The following is a 22,398-nucleotide window of genomic DNA, read 5'->3' as shown; positions in this document are numbered from 1 at the left end:
AACCTTAGGAAGGGGCCCAGCCAACTCCCTGGCTCTCCATTCCGCAAGGTGTCTGTCTCCTCTCCTCATGATTCTCAGGCTGATGAATTCATCCCATTAGGAAAAAGAGAAAGCCAAGAATCCCAAGGTCCTTACTGCTTATCCCAGGCCACCAGACAAAAGGCTGTGTGGAATAATTGTTAAACCAGAACTGGATTAAAGGACAGAAACCCTGGACTCTAGTCCCAGTGGTGCTAATGACCACTTTTGCTGTCCTGGGCAAGTCATTTAATACCTGGAGGAATAACATGCACCCTCTTTGCCACCCAGGATTATTCAAAGGACCAGGTGAGATAATGGATATGAAAATCCTTTAAAAAGAGCTAAACTGACTTGAGAGCTGTTCAGACCTATAATACACACCAGAAATTCCCCACCAGGCTATTCCAATCAATATCCATTTACATTAATGGGTTGGGGAGGGAGTTTCTTAGCTATTGAACTATCTGGAGTACTCTTGTCACCCACCACCACCACTAATAATTCTTGCCACTACCCTATTTCAATGAATGGATGACAAAAACATTTATTAAGTGTTTACCACATGCTAAGAGTGGGGCAGCTAGGTAGGTGGCAAAGTGAATTGAGTTCTGGACCTGGAGTCAGGGAGACTCATCTTCCTGAGTTGAAATCTGGCCTCGGATGCTTGCTAGCTGTGTGACCCTGGGCAAGTCACTTAAACCTGTTTGCCTCAGTTTTCTCACCTCTCAAATGATCCAGAAAAGGAGGAAATGGCAAACCACTCCAGTATGTTTGTCAAGAAAACCCCAAACGGGGTCATGAAGAGTCAGACATGACTGAACAACAACAACAAAATGCCTAATCACTGTTTCTTTCAAATCTCTATCAGATACCTTTTTTGAAAAGCCATTTCATGAAGGGGGGAAAAAAACAACAACCTGGGAAAATAGGAAACTCAAGCCAACATATACTGACTTAAAGGCAGACCCTTGACGAAGGCACAAAGTGCCCAGACTCGGCACTCTCCATCCATCAAGCCTGTGGAACTCGCTCAAAATTTTTATAAAGATCAAAGATTGACAAGGCACATTTCACAGTGAGGCCCAAGCAAGGATGAGGAGAGCAGGAGATAAGGAAGCAGGAAAATCAAGTAGTTATTTTTTATAAAACAACTTTTAAAAAGGCATTGTACGGGGCGGCTAGGTGGCGCAGTGGATAAAGCACCGGCCCTGGATTCAGGAGTACCTGAGTTCAAGTCCGGCCTCAGACACTTAACACTTACTAGCTGTGTGACCCTGGGCAAGTCACTTAACCCCAATTGCCTCACTTAAAAAAAAAAAAAAAAAGGCGTACACAATCTATAGCAAATTGCTTGCCTTCTCAAGGGGAGGAGAGAGAGGAAGAGAGAATTTGTAACTCAAAATTTTAAAAAATGAGTATTAAAGGGGCAGCTAGGTGGCACAGCGGATAAAGCACTGGCCCTGGAGTCAGGGGTACCTGAGTTCAAATCCGGCCTCAGACACTTAACACTTACTAGCTGTGTGACCCTGGGCAAGTCACTAAAACCCAATTGCCTCACTAAAAATAATAAAAAAAAAAGAGTATTAAAGATCATTTTTACATGTAACCATGAAAAACATTAAATTAAAAATAAATTTTAAAAAACTAAATAAAAAGCAATGTCCCCTTTAAGAGGAACACAGAGGAAAACTAATCTCCTTGGTATTGATAGGGAAGGTTCACTAGGGTTTTCATACTTAGATAGCAGCACTGCTCAGGAGGAACAACAGCTTAGCAGGGTGTAAAAAAGACAAGTCACAAGCCCTGAGTGGGTGTCCTGCCTCTGATAGCTCCCAGCTATGTCACTATGGGCGAGTCTAACCTCTTAGTCTCAGTTTGATTATCTGAAAAATAGCAATGATACCTGGATCACTACCCTCCAAGTGAACAAAGTGCTTTGTAAGCCCTGACGTGCTACAAAAATGTGAACTGTTGCCAAGGTCATCTCAGGAATAGCCCGACGACCCAGTTGCAGGGTCTTCCTTTGTTGAAAGCAGGGAAACAAAAAAAAAACTCTTTAGGGGAGGCAGGAACCTTTCGTGCTGGAGCCCAGCTAACTCAGTATTGTAGCATTCTGGAAAGGACCTGTTCTGCCTTCTTCCTACTCCGGTTCCACTCCTGACCTCTGAGGTGACTGTGCCAAGAAAAACAGGAGGGAATAATGACTTGAGATAGACAAGGTCGGAGCAGTTTCATTTCAGTAAGACACAAAACAGGAAAAGGAAGGAAAAAAGAAGCCCCATTCAGAAACAGGCTATGTGGGCTCGGACTGTGCCTATGATCATGTTTGCCCTAAAATTGAATTCTGCTTCTGGAGAGATCAATGCTTTAAGGATAAGGATTTGATTAGTCACATGCCAGAGACTGGTCCATGTCTTCCCCATCCTTTGTTTTAGCATTGGCTGTACTACTTTGGGCAGGTCATAAACTGTTGAGCCTCAGTTTCTTTAACTGTAAAATAAAGAGGTTAGACCAGAGGAATTCTGAGGTCTTTTCCAGGTCTATTGTTCAGTTGTGTCCAACTCTTCCTGACCCCATGAGCCACAGCATGCCAGGCCCTTCTTTTTTTTTTTTTTTGCTGAGGCAATTGGGGTTAAGTGACTTGCCCAGGGTCACACAGCTAGTAAGTGTTAAGTGTTTGAGGCCGGATTTGAACTCAGGTCCTCCTGACTCCAGGGCTGGTGCTCTATCCACTACACCACCTAGCTGCCCCACACCAGGCCCTTCTATCCTCTACCATCTCCCTAAGTCGGTCCAAGCTCATGTTCCTTGTTTCCATGACACCATCTATCCCTCTAATCCTCAGCCATCTCCTTCTCCTTTTGCCTTTAATCTTTCCCAACATCAGGGAATTGTCCAATGAGTCCCATCTTCTCATGATGTGGCCAAAGTATTTAAGCTTTGCTGGTGGTATTTGACCTTCCAATGAACAGTCCTGATTTCATTTCTTTAAGTACTGATTTGAGCTCCGTGCTATCCTAGGGACACCGATAGATTTGACTTTTCAGACCTTTGTCAGCAAGCTGATACCTCTGTTTTTTCATATGCTGTCCAGATTTGCCATAGCTTTCCTTCCAAGGAGCAAGCATCTTTTAATTTCATGGCTGCAGGTGCCACCTGAGGTAATCTTTGAGCCCAAGAATATAAAATCCGAGATTGTTTCCATTTCTTCTCCCTCTATTCGTCAAGAAGTGATGGGACTGGTGGCCATGAACTTCCCTTTTTTTTTGGTGAGGCAATTGAGGTTAAGTGCCCAGGGTCACACAGCTAGCAAGTGTCAAGTGTCTGAGGTTGGATTTGAACTCAGGTCCTCCTGACTCCAGGGCTGGTACTCTATCCACTGCACCATCTAGCTACCCCTCCTTTTTTTTTTTTTATGTTAAGCTTCAAGGCAGCTTTTACACTACCTCTTTTACCCTCATCAAGAGGCTTCTTCACTTTCTGCCACCAGAATGGCATCGTCTACATATCTGAGATTGTTGATCTTTATTCCGGCAACCTTAATTCTAGCTCTTGATTCATCCAGCCTGGCATTTCACGTGGTGTACTCTGCATATAAGTTAAGTAAATAAGGTGACGATATACAGCCTTGTCATACTCCTTTCCCAGTCTTAAACCAATCAACTGTTCCATGTTCAGTTCTAACTGTTGCTTCTTGACCTGCAATGTGTCTCTTGGAGATTACTCTTTCTAGACACTCACAAACTGTCCCTTTAATATGTCCTAGAATTTTGGGAACATTAGAGTGGAGCTCAGTGGCCTAGAGTTTGCAGACTCCATCTTCTCTTTTTGAGAACTCAGGACAACATCTGTAAATGCAGTCTGTTCTCCCACTGTTGAAGATTTTCAGTCTCTCTGACAGTGCCTCAGCAATCACATCCACCACTTCTTTCAGTAGCCAAGGATTTAGTTAATGGTATTAATAATTGACATTTTAAATTATTAACAAAAATAGCTAACATTTAAATATTGATTTAAGGTCTGTAAAAACACCTTACAAATATTACCTCATTTTATCATCACAACAACCCTAGAAGGAAAAAAAATGCTATTATTATCCCCATTTTACAGATGAGGACACTGAGTCAGGGGTTGAGATTTTTATTTCCCAAGGGTTACAGAAACCGAATTTGAACTCAGGTTTTCCTCACTCTGGGTTTGGAGTTCTATCCACTGCACCATCCTTATTAAGTGCTTTCAAGTTTAAAGGACTTTACAATATGATACCATCCCAATGGCATCTTACAACAATTGTGTGAGATGGGGACTACAGTTGTTGTTCCCATTTTCACCTGGGTCTGGACACTTCAACTTACTGAGGGGCACCTTCTTCCTTTCCTCTCCTTTATCTTGGGTGTCAGCTCCCATAAACCATTTTTATTCTGTCCTTCCTAATCTGAAGCTCATTCTCCTGAGGATAAAAGGGTCACCATTTTAGAACTAGAAGGAGACCTTAGAGGCTATCTAGGTTCATCTCCACCCCCATTTTGCAGGTGAGGAAACTGAGCCTAGGGAAGTGATATGACTTGACCAAGGTCACACTGACAATGTCACAGGTAGAATCACAATGAACCCCAGGTCAGCCTCCCAAGCCAGTACCCTTGCCAATATATCATCACAAAGAGAAAGAAAGCAAAGGGTTAAGTAGCTCTATCAATTCATGGTTCCTTGTTATCCATCTCTGAATATCCCTTCTTTGATCTTCCTCTTGCCCCTAACTAGTCTGAAAAAGTTTCTTGTTGCCTTGTTCATTCACCACCAGTTTCCCCTCGTTCTGATCTTCAGCTTTTTCCACACTCTTTCCTTTCCTTTTCCCTTCTTTATATCCAGTCCCCTCTCCTTCCTTCCCTCAATAAACATCAACTCCTTTTAGGACTGCCTAGATTTTCCTAGCTCCCAATTCTTTAAAATATGTGTAAGTCTTTTCCAGAACTTCCCATCCCCACCCAGGTCCCCGGATCTCAGTGAAGAAATAAAATCTCCCTCTCATCCACTCTCTTCAAGGCTCAGAAGGGAACCAAACACTAAGTTTCCAAAGTTAAGGAAGGAAAAAAAGCCTTTGTCAGGTCTGGAGAATTGCCACTACTGTCTGGAGTCGACACTTTCTCTGTGTGTCACATCCCCTTCTTTGGGAAGAAAACCAGAGAGAAAGAGAAAAATGAGAGAAGGAAAAAAGCAAGAATAAGAGAAAACAAGAAAGCAAGTTGGAGAAAGGGAGAGACAGAGACAGAGAGAGACAGAGAAGGAGAAAGAGGGTGGGAGAGTAGAAGAGAGAGGGAGGAAAAAGAGGAAGGGGAAAGGGGGAAGGAAGGAGAAACAGGGAGAGGGAGGAGGGAGAGAGACAGGGAGAGACACATGAGCATAGAAACAGACAGACAGAGACAGAGATACAGAGACAAGGTGTGGGAGGGAACCATGAGGCAGAGAAACAGAGACAGGGAAAGAGAGAAAGAGGCAGACAGAGACAGAGACAAGGGAGGATGAGTAGAAGAAGAGACCCATGAGGCAGAGAAACAGAGACAGAGAGAGACAGGGAAAGACAGAGACAGAGAGACAGAGACAAGGGGGTGGGACATGAGGCAGAGAAAGAGAGAAAGGGAAAGAGAGAAAGAAAAAGAGAGGCAGAGAGAGACAGAAATACAGAGACAAGGGGTGTGTGTGTGTGTGTGTGTGTGTGTGTGTGTGTGTGTGTGTGTGTGTGTACGTAACCATGAGGCAGAGAAACAGAGATAGGGAAAGACAGAAAAAGAAAGATAGAGTGAGACAGAGACAGAAAGACAAAAGAGAGAGAGACAGAAAGACAGAGACAGAGAGACAGAGAGAGATGAGAAACTGACAGCTATTCTTTTCTTAAAGGCTTCACATTGGGGAAGGGAGTGGGAAGTCGGCCCCATTCCTGGTCATGTGTTCTTTCTGCTGGCTGGAGTCTGAGGCTCATGTTCTTAACATTTAATGTGGGAATAAGAACTGAGCTCCCAGGCCCCTGGCCCTTTTTGGTCAGTGTAGGCCTAAGAATCTGTGGGAAGCCCACAACCTCAGAGGTTGCCTAAGGCTCCTGAAGCTTTCTCAGGCATTCCTAGATTTGGACATGGCCTCTCTCTCCCCCCACCCCCACCCCTCACCCCTCTCCAAACATTGGACAGATGCCTAATTGAGTCTTTATTTATTTCCACATTTTCCCAACTCTGTATAAAGACACAGCTGAGTGGGTGAGGTCTACAGATACTCCCCGGGCCCAGGGGAAAAAAGAAAAGAGAGAAAAACATACTGAAGGGTCTGTTTCCAGTCCCAGAGTAACCAAGAGGATATTGGAAAATGTGCTGGGTGGAGGGGGAGGGGGGTAAGAGGAGAAGGGCGAGTAAGAGAGTTGCTCAGTGAGTTCTGTGAGTTTTCAATGACTCCGAAATAGCTGTGACAAAGGCACAATCCTAGCCACAACAAATGGAAAGCTGAGAACCACAAGTAGTTGCCCATTTGCTGTTCCTGCTAAATCTCCATCTTGTTCTTCTGAAGACTCACAAAGAAAAATCACACAGGCTCTTTTTTGTCTTCACTCTCCTCCGATCCCCTCCAAACACAGGGCTCTCTGATCCTTCCTTGAGCCTACCACGGCTTTTCCTTCTATTTTCCATTTAATTCATCAGAAGAGACAAATAAGGGAATAACAGACATCACTTTTTTTTTTAGAGAAATGTCACAAAAGAACTGTTTCAATTTTTGACAAATCATTTTTTAAAAAGCATTAAAAGAATTTTCACTTAAGAAGGGGGGGGTGTCCTAAATTTTACTTTCCAGCAGTGTGGTTTTTATAGGCTGGGTTTCCTTAGGATACACCAGTTGCTTAAATGTAAATAATGGCTTTCCAGCCTGAAAGATGAAGGAACAGCAATGGAAGATGGTATGAAAGCCATTGGAGGTTAAATAAGGTGAGCTTTCATCTCCCTTCACTTACAGACTCCTGGCTGCTTGGATGGAGGAACAAGCTCCATTTAGATTAGACTCCCTCCAAATATGTCCACCCTCATCAACTGCACCAGAGGCCTCCAAGAGTTGTGATGTAAGTCCTTTAAAACCTTGAAGAGAAGTAGAAATCGAGCTTTTATTCTTAGAGCAATGGCAGGAGTTAGGGAATCTGGATTTGAATTCGGTCTCTACCTGTGTGACTTGGGCTGGATGCTTCAATTCCCCATTGAGAAAATAGGGGGAAGGGGATTAGGACGAGAGGATCTGGAAGCTTCCTTACAGTGTCACATCTCTTAATCTTATGACTATCACAAAAAGCCAACAATCTCCCATTGCAGGGATGAGTCCTTAACCAAGGTTCCCAGTGAATAAAATCCAAATTCCTCAGCTTGACCTTCAAAGCCTCCTTTTCCAGCTTTTCCTGCTAACCCCTGTACATACCAGCCAAAGTGAACTGTTGGGGGGGAGGGGGAGCAGCTAGGTGGCTAGGTGGCACAGTGGATAAGAGTCCAGCCCTGGATTCAGGAGGACCTGAGTTCAAATCTGGCCTCAGACACTTGACACTTAACTTGCTGTGTGACCCTGGGCAAGTCACTTAACCCTCATTGCCCTGCAAAAAAAAAAAAAAAAAGAACAAGGCAAAGTGAACTGTTCCGGTTCAGGTCCCATGCGTTCCTTAACTCCATGACTGCCTGGGCCATTTTCTTATGCCAAAAAATAACGCTTCTTCTACTTGCTGAACAATGCTATCCACCCTCCAAGACCAAATTCAAATATCTTCTCTTTCACACAGTCTTCCTTAGTTTCTCCCAGTCAAAAATGCCCTTTCAAAAAAAAAAATGCCCTTTCTTCTTTAGATCTTACTGTAGAGGAGTTCTGCCCATGAAGGGAAGGTCTTTGAGGGCAAGACCAGGAGTCAGGAAGTGACGCGGGCTAGTGGGAGGAGGAAGGAAGAGACTGGCGCTCAGTCTCTCTCTCTTTTCCTCTGGACTCTGGTGGAGAAGGGAGCTAGAAATGTGCTCTCCCTTTAATAGATAGAAACCAAATTCTTATTCTCCTTAATAAATGCTTAAAAGTCTAACTCTTGCTAAAGCTTATAATTTATTGGCGACCACTCATTAGATATTTTAGACAGTTTAGCTAGAATTTTAGCCCTTAACAACTCCTGGCCCCTGACTGATTTAAAAATAGATGCTAGAATTTTATATGATAGAGCAGGTACCTCTTTAAACCTTCTAAAATGTAAAAAAGAACTTTATCAGAAACCCTGTTGGGTAGGGCTTCTTCTATGGGCTAGGAGTCTAGGTGAAAGAGAGAAAGGAATTTGTTCTCCTTGGTCTTCTTACTGCAGATAAGAGACCAAAGCTCTCCAGCTTCCTCTTCTGAATCTGTTATTTTTCTTCTATAGCTTTCAGCTCCTGCCCAAGCTCGGCAAAAGCCTTTGATCATGCTTTTCTAGAACCACTATTGTGGAAACATCTTCTGATTTAGTCAACTAGTCCCCAGGGGTTTCTCTAGACACACACAATGACCCAAAGGACAGACTCTTCTCAATAACCAAAACCAATTAGCAGTTACCCAAGTCTGGGAATATGTTAGGCAACATAAAAGCAAGTTATGTATTTAACTTACTTCTACCTTCTAAAATGTCTGCTCCTTACCACCAGACACTACCAAGATCTAAAGTCAGAATCCTAAAATCTTCTTGTCCAAGCCTCTTATTTTACAGAGGAGAAAACTGAAGTCCAAAGGGGTCCAGTGACTTTCCCAAAGTCACACCAGGTTCCACATCTTCTGACTCCCAAGTTCAACATTAAAAAAAAATTCACTAAAGGAAGAGTTCATAAGGGGTTCATAAGAGGAAGAACAGGGTTAGCAGTAATTCTTGCTCACCACTAAGACTGACCACACTGAATCATAGCTATGTTGCTGTGAAAGTAGCTGGACTCAGGCTGTCTCCCCCCCCCCACACTTTAATCTGGCACCAGATCCCTTTTCTGTGGGTTTTTCTGTGTGGGTATATCTACTGAGCTAAATATCTTGGTAATAGCTGGGAAAGAATCCAAGAGCATTCCATACAGATGACCTTTCAAACTGGAAGGGAGGATGTAGAGGGCAGGACTGGGTCAAAGGACCTCATCTACCAATCAAAACAATTAGCATCCCTGAGAGGGGGCGGGGTTCCTAATGCAGGTATTCTCAACTCCAAGCCTATATACAAATAAGAGTAATAGTGTTTGAATCTACCTCATCAAAACTATAGTTTGTTCTCAAGCTAAGTTGTCCCTCGGTTCTTTAATGTTGTCATTCTAGTTCTCTCTCTCCTATTTCCTGGTTCAGAGGAAAGGGAAAAGGATCTGGTCACAAAGACCTGCTGAATGCTACCCAATGAGTCCTCAATTTTATGGAAAGTTCCTTACACAAGGCCAATTCTCAATTATTCCGGTGTGGACAAACCATGTCCTTGACGTCTCTTTCTGTTTCCTTCTTTACCTGTCCTTTGGCCATGTGAATGCTCTTAGGCACACTTACCAGAGGATGTTTAAAGGATAAAGACTAGAGGGCAAATCTGTTGTAATCTACTCCTGGTTGGCGATTCTGGTTTTCCAGGGGAGGAATTATCTGTGGGTTTCCAATTAGTCAGGCTAGGGCTATTCCTTAAAATCAAACATAAGGTGGGGGGCAGTGGGTAGAGCACTGGCCCTGGAGTCAGGAGGACCTGAGTTCAGATCCGGCCTCAGACACTTAACACTTACTAGCTGTGTGACCCTGGGCAAGTCACTTAACCCCAATTGCCTCACCAAAAAAAAAAAAATCAAACACAAATGGAAGTTGGATATAAGATCCCTCACTTCAAAAAAATATCTAGCTTTTACAGTGAGGGGATCAGTATAGTGAAAACACCATACAATTGGAAGCGAGAAGACACAGGTTTTAGTCTCACCTCTGACACTTATTAGCTGTGTGCCCCTGGGCAAGGTATTTTTCCTCTTTAGAGTTTGGTTTGTTCCTCTGTAAAATAAAGAGGTTGTACTAAGTTTTTGAGGGGGTTTTCAGCTCAGACATTCTAGGATTCTATGGTCTGAAGATCCTGTCTCAGGTCAGTCTTTGCTAGGGTCAAGATCTTAGGTATTTTCCCATGGCAGCCAATGTCCTTCTGGGCCCACAGGAAGGGTCACTGTGAGCAAGTATTTGTTGTACAAGTAAAGAAAATAATGCCCAGAATAATGTGGCAGCAGGGGATAAGGACAGGGTAGGAATTACTAATGTCTATTCCTCTAAGGCAGTCTCACTACCAAATACAGAAGGTCCCCCAAGCACCAATGATTTTCCTGCTGGTAGGAGGCACATAACTGGGCTTGATCTACCAAGCCCCCTTATTCAAGGGGGGAAAAAAAATAAACTAAAACTGCTACCTTCCCACTCGGCTAGACCATATTCATTAACCTAAAGTTTCCAACCAGAAGAATTGGGAATTCAAAGTACCTGAAAAACTCACCCTTTTCCATGAAAAAGGGGCATAGAAACATCATACACTGTCTATTTAATTCAGTAGGTCTATTCAATAGAAAACCCCCCAAACACACCCAGTAACAACTCAGAACAGCAAAGGGCATAGCAACATGGAAAGGAAACTGCACTATAGACAGAAAGAAAGAGGATTTAACCATCAACACTAAAAACTGAAGCACACTTTGGTTAATCAATCAATAGATAGTAAATATTTACTGTGAGCTATCAGGACTGAGGGAGATGGAAAGTTTAGATTCAGCCCCAGCCCCTGCCTTCATGGGATTTACAACCCTCTTCCAAACTGCCCTATTTCTGCTGAGGGCACCAACCATGGAGTCATCCTCAATTCTTCCCTCTCCTCTGATCCTTCCTATCCAATCGACTGCAAAGTCTTGTTGACTGCACCTCAATGATCTCAAATCCATCCCTTTCCCTTCAATCATGTGGTCTACCACCCTCTTTCAAACCCCAGTTACCTCTTATTTGGACCACCATATTAGTCTGTCCCTTCAGTCATCTCCCCTCTCCAGATCCATCCAGGCCAAATTTATAGTCTTTCTCCCCCCATATTTCCACATTAGTTATGTTGTAAGAAAAGAATCAGAACAAAAAGAAAAAAAATGCAAGAGAGGAAAATAAAAAACAATAACCAAAAAAACAACAAAAGTAAAAATAGTATGCTTCAACCAGCATTCAGACTCCATAGTTCTTTTTCTGAATGTGGAGAACATTTTCTACCATGAGTCTTTTGGCATTGTCTTGGATCATTGTATCGTTGAAAAGGGTTAAGTCCATCACAGTACATCATTACACAATGTTGTTGATACTGTGTACAATATCCTCTTGGTTCTGCTCATGTCACTCAACATCAATTCATGTAAGTCTTTCAAGATTTTTCTGAAATCCATCTGCTTATCATTTCTTATAGTACAATGGTATTCCATTACATTCATATACCACAACTCATTTAGCCATTTCCCGATTGATGGGCATCCCCTCAATTTCCAATTCTTTCCTACCACAAAAAGAGTAGCTATAAATATTTTTGTGCATGTGGGTCCTTTTCCCATTTTTATGATCTCTTTGGGATATAGACCTAGTAGTGGTATTGCTGAGTCAAAGGGTATGCAGTTTTATAGTATCTTGGGCATGGTTCCAAATTGCTCTCCAGAATGGTTGGATCAGTTCACAGCTCCACCAACAGTGCATTAGTGTTCCACAAATTGATGGTCTTAAATCAATAAGCATTTATTGAGACCCTTCCATGTACCGGGTACTGTAGTCAAGGGAAGGGGGACACAAAGAGCTTTCTGTCCAGGGAAACAGCATGTACACATAAATAAATACAAGCTTGTTTTGATGGGGAGGAGAATACTAACATATGGAAAGATTAGGAAAAGACCTCCTGCAGAAGGGTGGCACTGGAATTGAATCTGGAAAGAAACAAGGGATTTCAAGAAGTGGGAGGGTATTCCAGGCATGGGGAACAGCCAGTGCAAATGCACACTGGAAGTTAAAAGAATGGAATAGGGGCAGCTAGGTGGCGCAGTGGAAAAAGCACCAGTCCTGGATTCAGAAGGACCTGAGTTCAAATCCAGCCTCCGACACTTGACACTAGCTGTGTGACCCTGGGCAAGTCACTTGACCCTCATTGCCCCCCCCCCCCCCAAAAAAAAAGAATGGAATATATGGAAGACAGCAAGTAGACAGGTCTGGTTACAGTGTACTATGAGTGTAACTAGAAATCTTATAGAAACAAATGTTAAAAATATCTCTACATGTAACTAGAAAATAATAAAATACTATATTAAGACAGTATACTTTGGGTAAAAGGGAGAAGAAATGTGTGTAAGAAACCTGGAAAGGTAGATTGGCGCCAGACTGCAAAGAGCTTTAAATACCAAAGTAGGCATTTTATTTATTTTAGAAATGAATTTGCATTGGTCTCTTTTGTTTTTACATTTACCTCCATTTCCCTTGGTGTCCTTCTCTCACCCCCCTCCAGAAGAGCCATCCCTTTATAACAAAGAACAAGAAAGGACCAAAGCAGTGCTGCGAAACTAACCCACGTAACAAAACAAGTCTGACATTATTTGCCCTGTTCCATGCCCAAAGTCCCTCTCCACCTCCCACCCTCCAACCCTGCAAAGTGGTAGAAAGTGATATGACTTCTTATATCTCTCCTTTGTGTTCCAGACTGGTCATTACAATGTCATAATACTGAGTACTGATTGCTTTGCTGTTGTTCTTTCTCTTTGTGCGGTTGTATGTCTCCAGCTTCCTGGTTCCCCTGCCTTCATTAGTTTATTTAAGCCTTTCCAGGATTTCCTATATTTATCATATCCATCATTGAGGCACAGTGTTACATTCATATATCACAATTTGCTACTCTGTAATTATTTTAAATAAGGAATGGAGACATTTTGTGAAATACACCATAAGGCAACAGGTTATCACTGTGATCAACATGGCATCTGCATTCTTTATAATTCTTCATTGTGACTTGTGACATAAACTCCTTGGGGGCAAGGACTGTTTGTCTTTCTAGCCTCACCAACTAGGAAATAGGAGGTGCTTAACGAATGTCTGTTGAAACAATGAGTGAACTGCTTTGGCCAAAAAACACCAAAGCATCCTGGCTTTGGTACCAATACTCTGATTTGACAATACTCTGACATAAATCACACTTGGCTAGACTGGTCATCAGGCAACAAGTACACAGTCTATGCTGCATCCTATTTTCCTGCTTGGGAAAACCAGGCAGATCGTATTCTCCATATTATACATACACACACACACACACACACACACACACACACACACAGAGGATAGAGGATCAGATTTGTAATTTCATTGGTTAAAGGGAACTACTTGATATGAAAACTCTCTACCAATACATGTTGGTATCTTTCCAACTCAGAGAGTTGCCCAGGGCACTGAGAGTTTAAAGGACTAGTCCAGGATTAGTGTGTATGTGTGTGTGTGTGTGTGTGTGAGAGAGACAGAGACAGACAGACAGACAGAGAGACAGAGAGATGGAACCTAAACTCGGGTTTTCCTGACTCTGAGGTCAGCTCCCTGTCATTTTGTTATGGGCCCCTGGGTACCTCAGAAGTTTTCTGGGGGAAATCAAGGAACCTTCTCCTTGAGAGACTAAACCAAAGGACAGACACACCTAAAGAGACATGGGGCACTGATCTGGACTGAGTTAGCACCAGTACCATCACCCTTCATTCCAGTCTCCCCCACCCCTGGGGAGATAAGATTAGGTGTGGCTGCTGCCTTTGTGGCATGAGGGGGACAGAAATGGCTTGAGAGATGGGAGCTAGCTCTCACCCAACTTCCCCCAGCCACCATCAGTGGGGGATGGTCTCCCTCGATAAGGGAACTTTCCACCCCATTGGTGGATGATCACCCCATTGGACCACCATCAGTTCTCTATAAAAGTATCTGCCCGTCTCCTGCTCAAGAAGAAAGGTATCTCAGAGAGCCATATATGCCTCTGTGCCATGACTTCTCCCCACAAGAAGTCCAAGGACTTCTCTCTCGGTTTCCTTTCCCTAGTACATAAATATAATAATATTTTATTCTAATTGGATTTGTGTGCAAGAGAGTGTAATTCTTTAAAGAGAAATTCCTAAGAAACCCTACCCCAAACCACCCAACCAATTTCCCCCATAACAATTTTACACCATGCTGTCTTGTGTGAATGCACGCGAGCACACACACACACACACACACACACACACACATACATTATATATGTGTAAATATAACTACCTCCGGTGCCAGGGAACTACACAACAGGCCTCATTTCAATCAGCAGTCAGATCCCAGCTCTCCTAATTCCCAGGTCACAGCCTTTTCTACTCTCTACATTTCCTCCCCAGACCAGTTTCAAAAGCTGCTAATGCTCCACTTCAGTGCCTTGAAGACTCTGGATCTGGCATCACAACAAAGAAATTAATGGAATCTATCATTCATTAAACAATGAACTCAATTTACAATGACATTTTATATGCAAATGTTTCTACAGAAATCATGTTCATATACATTAAAGTAGGCCATTCCCTCCTCCCTTTACCCCCAATTTCTAACCTTTTCTTATAAGGGCATTTTTTTTCCCAGAGACCTTTTCTCCTTCTGCCCTTCTGTCCTTCCCACATGGTCCAAGAAGCCAGGGATTTCTTTCTTTCTTTCTTTTTTGCAGGGCAATGAGGGCTAAGTGACTTGCCCAGGGTCACACAGCTAGTAAGTGTCAAGTGTCTGAGGCTGGATTTGAACTCAGATCCTCCTGAAGAACTTTCTATGCAAAAATAAATAAATAAAAATAAAAATAAAGACGCTATGGCCAGAATACCTTAACAATACCCAGGAGAACACAAGGTCCTCAAAGGTAGACACTGTTCTTTTTTTGTTTTTGTAACCACAGAGCCTATTCCATTGGTTAGCACACAGTGAACATTTCAAAAACACTGGCTGGACTGAATTGATATGCCTCCATTCCAAAACCTAGCTGCCATGGTAATAAGATTATATAGAATAGACACTTAACACTTACTAGCTATGTGACCCTGGGCAAGTCACTTAACCCCAATTGCCTCACTAAAAAAAAAAAAATAGATTATATAGAAGAGGTGGAGGGATGGATGGACAGATGGGTGTATTTTTTTTAATTAATAAAGTATTTTTTTCCCGTTACATGTAAAGATAGTTCTCAACTTTTGTTTATACAAACTTTCCAATTTCAGATTTTTCTCCCTCCCTCCCCTCCCTACCCCCTCCCCTAGACAGCAGGTAATCTGATATAGGTTTTTATACACACACACACAGACACACACACACACACACACACACACTAACAAACATATTTCTGCATTAGTCATATTATAAGAGAAAAATCAGAGCAATGATGAAAAACCTCAAAATAGAGAAACATCAGCATCAAAAACAAAAGAAGTAGTATGGTTCATTCAGCATCTATACTCCACAGTTCTTTTTTTTCCCTGGATTTGGAGATCCTCTTCTATCATGAGTTCCCTGGAACTCTTCCGTACCGTTGCATTGGTGAGAAGAATCTAGTCCATCACAGTAGATCAACACTCAATATTGATGATACTGTGTACAATGTTCTTCTGGTTCTGCTCATCTCACTCAGCATCAGAGATGGGCATATTTTATGGGGACAGGGGAGTTCAGACCTGTTAACTCAAAGTATGGAAATTTCCTCCAAAGTAAATGGACCCAATTTCAGAACAAAATTTTAAATGAGCCATAGAGGAACTCCCAAAGGAAAAAAAAAAAGGTGTCAGCACCAGATAGGTCATAAATGAATCCTATCAAAGCAGATGGAGAACCCATCAAAATCTCACAAATCTAAAAAAGTGTTCTCAATCTCTGATCAGGTAACCCATGTTCCCACAGTCCGAGTGAGTATGTGTCAAAGGCAGGACTTAAACCCTGGCCTTTAAAAGGCTAACCCTCTCATCACCACATCATGCTGCATCCAAAGGCACGTTTCTTAAAATAGTTTTTTGGGTCACGTACACCAGAGTCCAACATTACGTGGGGAGCGCCTGTACTGTGCTCATTTCTGCTTTATGTTTAGCCTTAAAAATATGCCCTATTCCCTCAAATAAATCAGAAGTTCTTGAGTCTGTGGCATAAAATGGAAGAGCAGCAGCCAACATCAGGGAACTTGGGTTCAAGCCCTGATAATCACCCCATGTGACCAGAGCAAGTCACTTCTCTGGATCTGTTTCTTCATCCACCGAATGAGAGAATTGGGCTGGATGATTTCTGTTGTCTCTTCTAACTCCAATAAGATAGGGATTCTAACTCATTTCCAAAGCAAGAACAGCTTTAAGGAGACACCAAGGACTGGAATAGTTATCAGATCACTGGGGGCAGAGGAACAACATTCTGTGGCCCATCTTTCTACTAGTCCCCAATGGATGCATCTCTCTCTCTCTCTCTCTCTCTCTCTCTCTCTCTCTCTCTCTCTCTCTCTCTCTCTCTCTCTCCCTGTGCTCTCCTCTCTCACTTCTACATTTGTTCTTTGCTATCTGGCTATTTTATGTTCTTTTCCTAAATCTTAGAAAAATGGCTCTTTGCTGCTGCCTCTTAATTGGTTTCCTAATCTATTCTTCCTGCTGTTTAGCTTTCCTCATGCCTAACAACATCATTTCTCTCCCTGCAGGAATGAGACACCCCAGTCCATTATCACAAGCATTTACCCAAGCATCACGCACATGGAACCCCAGCAGAGAAGTCCACCCACAGCTCTGAAAGTTTTTTTATGGACATGCCAATCACAGCCCATCTTCTCAGCTGCTGCCTAGGCAACCAAAAATGGGGTGCAGGATATGAAAAACTACCAACTAAACAGCACTGTTGTTACCTCCACCGCCACCCCCAATGCTAGAGGATAACAACATTGCAAAAACATGATTAGACAACATGCTCACTAAATGGGCAGCTGGACATGAAACGATGTTGTTCCTCCTCCCCCTCCTCCAACCAATCGATGTGTGCAGCCCAAACAATCCCCAGTTGATAGCTATAGGCATACTGGGGAAAATTATGATCTTGTAATCTAATTATGGATCATATGGACTGAGCACAGAGCAGGAAGCTAATTGCTATTTTGCAATTTTTGACTCATCATCACTTATGTAACTAAGAAGGCAGGCTGAGTAAGAACTTTGGACATAGTCACTGGCTTGAAAGGGCACTGAACAGCCAAGTTCCCCAAGCTTCCCAGGACAGAGCAGATTAACATTTAAAGTATAGGGGAGGGGCAGCTAGGTGGTGCAGTGGATTAAGCACCGGCCCTGGAGTCAGGAGTACCTGAGTTCAAACCCGGTCTCAGACACTTGACACATACTAGTTGTGTGACCCTGGGCAAGTCACTTAACCCCCATTGCCCTGCAAAAACCAAACAAACAAACAAACAAAGTATGGGGGAACTCCAGGCAGATGAGCTCAGAGGACCAAGTTCAACAGTGGAAGGCTGAAAAGCACTAGAAATACCAAGACTTTTCAAAATGAAGATAAGGTCACAGTACAAGGCTTGATTCCTGCTCACCTGAATAACTATTCTTCCTCATGGGTTTCCGTGACTCAGTGTTTATAAACAGCCATGTCACCAAACTTATCAGATGCTCGGTTGACTTGCTGATATGTTATCATTTTATTTTCTACAATTCCCCCTTCCACATCGTCTCATCACTGAACAATAAAAATCCCTCCTCTTCCTCATAATGGTATCTTTTTTTTTTTTTTGCAGGGCAATGAGGGTTAAGTGACTTGCCCAGGGTCACACAGCTAGTTAAGTGTCAAGTGTCTGAGGCTGGATTTGAACTCAGGTCCTCCTGAATCCAAGGCCAGTGCTTTATCCACTGCACCACCTAGCTGCCCCCTCATAATGATATCTTAAGCTTACATAGTGTTTAAGGGTGGGTTACAAAGTACTTTGCCTACACTGCCTCATTTGGTCCTCATAACAAACCTATAGAGCAGGTAAGGCATGTACCCTTCATATTACAGATGAGGGGAAAAAACCCTCCCATTTTACAGATGAAGATAAAGCAATTTGCACAGTTAGCAAGTGCTAGTTAATGGCCTCAAGTTCAGGGCTCTTTCCATGCTAGATTCCATTGCTAAAAGAATAGAAGAGGAAGGCAAATTAGCCCATCCCCCTCCCCTCACTCTACTGCATTTAAAGGCAAACATCTCTTGGAAGTCACTGTCAGTCCCCAAAGGGCAACTAATAGGCAATGGACCAGAATAGTATGAAACAGAAAGAAAACTCACAGTATTGGGAGTCGGGACATAACAGTAACATACAGTACACACTTAATAATGTTGACTGATTGATTGTCTATTGATCAGGAGACTCAAGCTCTAGTTCCAGTTCTGCTATTAGCTAGCAGTGTGAAATGAACTTGTCCAAATGACTCTCCTCTCTAGGCCTCACTTTTCTCCTCTGTAAAATGGGTGGGTGGGCGGAATGTCAAGCAAGATCACACCTAAGGTTCTGTCTAGCTCTGACATCCTAGGCTCTATGACTTTCTTTCCACTCAAATTTCTACCCCAACTTGGGAGACAAGGTTACCCCAGAAAGTGGTTTCTATCCCTTAGTTATCTATCCCACACGTAGGCAGTATTATCCAGCCCAGTATGCACCAGGGCATTTAAATGTCACAGGACTGCCATGGAGGCATAATTCTGCTGCATTTAAAGAGATATGAGACTGAGTTTAATGAGCCTGTTCCCCCAAGCTCCCACCCACACTGCCTCATTAAAGCTCCTCTCTCAACCACCCCTACATATGTTAATGTGCTAAGGAATGGGAGGGAGAGAAAAACTCAGAAGAGGATCTGTCTATCTATACTTGTAAACCCCAGTTTGTTTCATTTTAATGGGAGACTGCGAGGAGGGGTAGAGAATCTCAACTTTCATCCATAATGATTCAAAGTTTAAAAAATAAATACACACACACACACACACACACACACCCCTTATATAAGGGACATATATCCCTTAGGATAACAGATCTTGCCCTCCCACAACTCATAAGAAAATGCGATCAGACTGCTGCTTCCGCCAGAGAAATGTAAAGGAACAGTATCAACTGAAACGGACTTTCATCTCTTTTCTTGTGTATGCCCTTTTGCACATGTACTTTACCAGAACCCCAAATGAGCAAGACTTCACTCTAGAAAGCTAGATGGCGAAATGGATAGAGCACTAGACCTGGCGTGGACCCCAGAAACTTAGTAACTGTGTCATCCTGAGCAAGTCATTTTAACCTTTGTTTGCTTCAGTTTCCTAAACTATAAAATGGAGATAATAACAGCACCTATCTTATAGGGTTGTTGTGAGCATGCAATGAGATAATATCTGTAAAGTATTTGGAATAATTCCTAGCACATAGGAGACGCACCATAAAAATAATATTCTCCTCTAAGCCTTGATTATCATTCAGCCTTTTCAATGGCTACTCTGAAGGTGTGAATTTAGAAACGGATGAGGCAAAGGTCATATAATCAAATTCTTTCATTTTACAGATGAGGAAACTGAGGCCAAAGGAGGTTATATGACTTGCCCAAGGTCTCACAACAGAACCTGGATTTGACCCTACATCCCTTCGCTTCAAATCCTTCCCTCTTTCTACAACATCATGCTGGAACCTTGTGCTACATTGTCCTTGTCCCCATTAATATGTATCAATTAGGGGCAGCTAGATGGCACAGTGGATAGAGCACCAGCCCTGGAGTCAGGAGTACCTGAGTTCAAATCTGACCTCAGACACTTAACACTTACTAGCTGTGTGACCCTGGGCAAGTCACTTAACCCCAGTTGCCTCACTAAAAAAAAAGAAAAGAAAAAAAATATGTATCAATTAATTTAATTTGCTCAAAAGGTACCATAAACCAGAAGAGGTTGATGTTCTCTGGATCCTCCACAGAGAATGTAGGGACAGAGGCAAGAATATCAGTGTCTACTAACCAACAAGCTAAATCAATATCAATCTCATTTATAATGGCAAAAACCTCTCCAAAACCTGTACAGATAAAGACACATACACCTGAGAGTATAACCCAAACTATAATGATAAAAAACCACAACCTTGTCTTTATATCAAACTTTTCATCCAAAGATTTCAAAGCCTTGTCATATGTGTAATAAGTATTTACAGGTTGCTTGAAATCTTCAAAGCACTTTACAATTATTGAGGAATTAAATCTTACAACACCCCTACAAAAAGGGGAAAAAAAACTATCTCTAGTGAATATGAAAGAAAACTTAAGACTGAGCAGGTCTAAGGCTTCTTGGTAAATTTAAGGTGGGAAAAAGAATGGAAAATGTCAAAGTTCTCCAATCTTGCTCTAGACCCCTAGATGTTGAAAACAGTTGTTAAAACTCTCAGGCCCCGGGGGCAGCTAGGTGGCGCAGTGGATAGAGCACCGGCCCTGGAGTCAAGAGTACCTGAGTTCAAATCCGGCCTCAGACACTTAACACTTACTAGCTATGTGACCCTGGGCAAGTCACTTAACCCCAATTGCCTCACTAAAAAAAAAACAAAAAACAAAAAACTCTCAGGCCCAAAGCATTTCACCTAGCCTTCAAACCCAATACTGCCTCACTCATAGTCCTTTGCCTAATATTTTGTCTACACAATCATGCCCATTTTATGCTCTTCTCCCCTATCTAAGATCATATGCAGGAGCACAGTTTTAAAGCTGGAAAAGATCTGAGATCATTTAGTCTAACCCCTATATATATATTTTTTTTTTAGTGAGGCAATTGGGGTTAAGTGACTTGCCCAGGGTCACACAGCTAGTAAGTGTTGTGTCTGAGGTCAGATTTGAACTCAGGTCCTCCTGACTCCAAGGCCTGTGCTCTATCCACTGCGCCACCTAGCTGCCCCTAACCCTTATACTTTTAAAAATGAGGAAGCTGAGGCCCAGAAGACTCAATTGACTGCCCCAGGTTAGTCACATAACTAATACATGGCTGAGTTCGAATTTCATCCCAAGTTCTGACTCCAAATCTTGCTAGTACTGTATTCTAGCCACTGTACCAAGCATCTCACTCCCTCTTAACAGAGCACAACAGTACCAGACAGGACAGGCTGAGAAAGGTGTCCGATATTGAACTAATCATTTCACCTTCCTGGGCATCGATGCCTCATCTATAAAATAAGCCTGGACTAGATGATCTATTCAGCTCTGACACCCAGGGGTTATTTCCTCTTAGATCTGTGGCCTGATTTCCTATTGGATACCTTCATTTTCAGGACCACTCAGGGAGGGCCATCCTAAAGGCTCAGGACTCAGCTCTTCCTTGTTGGGCTCTTCAAACGTAGTCAAGGCAAAAATAACTAACTAAATAGATGTCATTACCTACTCATTCAACATATACTATGTGCCCACTGTATACAAGAACTACAAAAGACATCAAGACAAGAGTAAAACTGTTCCTATGCTAAAGGGCTCATCCCAGAGATGAAATACGTGGCCCAAACATTACATACTTTATTATAACATTATTTAAGGAGGAAGCAAGCATTAACAATCAGAGGGAACAAGAAAGTTTCACAAAAGAAGGACCATAAATGTGGAGTCTTCTTGTAAGATACTCCAAGAGACTGAGAGGGAAAGGTGTACATTTTAAGACAGGGTAGACAGCTTGTGCAAATCAATGCATGAGGTGGAAGATAGAATGTGTTGATGTCAGGCAATACTTAGTATTGCTTGGATGCCTAGGAGGGAAAACTGTCTACACTGCCTCCACAACTTTTCCTCTTATTTACTTCTCAGCCCTAGGATATAGTTTTCAGTCTCATGACTCCACTAAAGCTGCTTTGCAGGGCCAGCTAGGTGGCGCAGTGGATAGAGCACCGGCCCTGGAGTCAGGAGGACCTGAGTTCAAATCCAGCCTCAGACGCTTAACACTTACTAGCTGTGTGACCCTGGGCAAGTCACTTAACCCCAATTGCCTCACTAAAAAAAAAAAGCTGCTTTGCTACAACGTTACTAACAATAACTTAAATTGTCAAATTAAAATGGCCTCTTCTCAATCCTCATCCTTTACAACTTCTCTGTAGCATTGGATACTATTACACTTTCTCCTTCTGGATACTCTCCCCTCTCTGAGTTTTTCTGTCACCCTCTACTGATTCTTCTTCCTCTCTGACAGTTCTAGCTTAGTCTCCTTCACTGGGTCATTATTCCCATCATGCTGCCCAAAGGTCCATCCTGAGCTCTCTTCACTTTTGTTTTTGTTTTTTTTGTTTTTAGTGAGGCAATTGGGGTTAAGTGACTTGCCCAGGGTCACACAGCTAGTAAATGTTAA

At 42.6% G+C, this 22,398-nt stretch overlaps 1 protein-coding gene across 9 annotated transcripts in view; it reads right to left on the bottom strand.

Annotated features, from left to right (window-relative positions):
- LOC122732845 (myosin phosphatase Rho interacting protein) overlaps positions 1 to 22,398 on the bottom strand; it is a 252,893-nt gene that overhangs the window by 155,770 nt on the left and 74,725 nt on the right. The window lies entirely within an intron of this gene.

The sequence above is a fragment of the Dromiciops gliroides genome, chromosome 1 (assembly GCF_019393635.1).
Source record: "Dromiciops gliroides isolate mDroGli1 chromosome 1, mDroGli1.pri, whole genome shotgun sequence".
Classification (NCBI taxonomy): domain Eukaryota; kingdom Metazoa; phylum Chordata; class Mammalia; order Microbiotheria; family Microbiotheriidae; genus Dromiciops; species Dromiciops gliroides.
Note: the sequence above shows the minus strand (reverse complement) of the source record. Positions and strands in the feature narration are given on the sequence as shown.